Genomic DNA, 1,711 nt, shown 5'->3' with positions numbered 1-1,711 from the left:
TAGAAGTCTTACATGAGCATGTGAGCAGATCTTCTCCCACTGACCTACTGTACTGTGTATGTGTGCGTGATTGGACAGGCATAACCTGCACACACACACACTTACATCTTACAGTGGGCTGACTTGCTCACACAGTGGCCTCTGCCTCACAAACACTAATCTGTGATTAGTCGTTGGTTATTACTCTCAGCTGAGTGAACAGGAGACATGTAACTCATGTTGAACGTCAGGCACAATCCTCCATACTGCCTCTTTATAGTTGTTTTGTTTTCTTTGCATCTCTTTCTAGTCACAAGTCTAGTCTGGTCTACTTTCCAAGAATACATGTTAAAAGTTTGTTTACTTGGAGTTTTTTAAAGCTCCAAGTAAAGCTTATTATGATTAAGGCCTAATGAAAAGTGACAAAGAGCTCAATTTTTCAGTAGAAGTCAACAGAGGACAAGAGTGCATTTATTCCTCATGATTATTTTCTCCCGATCAGCAGCCAAATAATTACAGATTGAATTAAAGAAATAATTATTGCATAATTACATAAAAACCCACACCCTTAACTCAAAATATCCCTGCATGTTTCACTCTCTCATACAAAACATTGTTATTTGATACTTGACAGAAATGGAGGAAAAAAAACGCTACAAAAAGAACAAATTAAAAAAAAAAAATACATTTTTATAAGTGGTGTCCATATTTTGATTAGCGAGGCCTATTTGGTAACAACCACCATAACTTTTGTGCAGAATGATTTTTATAAAAAGTGCACATAAACTCTTTCACCAATATGTGGAACGACAGCAAATTTAGTACAATCCTTCCTTCCTCAAAGCAATAATATTTCCAGGCTGATATAGATGAAATAATCTTTCATCTATATGCCTAATCTTCTAAACAAATTAGATTAGGCAGACCTGATACAGCTGCAAATGCTCTTTGAGTGCTCTCCAGTTCTCATTGTGTTGCTGCTTATCCAGATGGATTAGTGTTGTTCTTAATTACTCACCGAACATTTGTAATTACTTTTTCATTATTTTCTCGTGAACGGGGAACATTGCAGCTCATGCCCGTTTCTATCTTTTTAATGTTGGCTCCAAACAAACTATTATTCGCAGCACAGTCTGAGCTTCTACTAAACCAAACTACTGATGATTTTATTTTTGCTGCAGGCCTTATCTAGTCCATTAAAAAGAACAAACACAAATCGTGTAAAAAAAACAAAAACAAAGCTCCGAGTGAATCTTCCCCGAGTCAACCCAGAGTGAACAGAGACTACTTTATATTCTGTTCTCACATGACACCAGTTGACTGAATGTTAGTCAGTCTATCGATTGATTCGTCTGTTTGTAAGCTCATACCAGGAAAGCGGCCTGATCCGGCCCTGCGCACACTGGAAGTCATTAGGACTCAATTAGCCACGAGGCCCAGGTCAGAGGAGGGCAACAAGAAACCACAAGTGGGGAAAAAGAGACTCTGCTCTGCCCTCAGGAAAGAAAAACACACAGATGCCTTAATATAATAGAAGTGGTCAGCTGAGGGTGAAGTGAGCATGTGACCCAAGTGTCACTGTGGCATCCTGGACAGGTGGTGTCAGTCAAAACTAACACAGGTAACCAGACACAGCAAGCCAACAGTTAAGGGGTTAAAGAGTGTTCAAAATATGGAAAGTAAAAAACATGTAGAGGACTGGAAGATAAGTCTCTCACACACACACACAACA

The sequence above is a fragment of the Etheostoma spectabile genome, chromosome 2 (genome assembly GCF_008692095.1).
Source record: "Etheostoma spectabile isolate EspeVRDwgs_2016 chromosome 2, UIUC_Espe_1.0, whole genome shotgun sequence".
NCBI classification, from domain to species: Eukaryota; Metazoa; Chordata; class Actinopteri; order Perciformes; family Percidae; genus Etheostoma; species Etheostoma spectabile.
Note: the sequence above shows the minus strand (reverse complement) of the source record.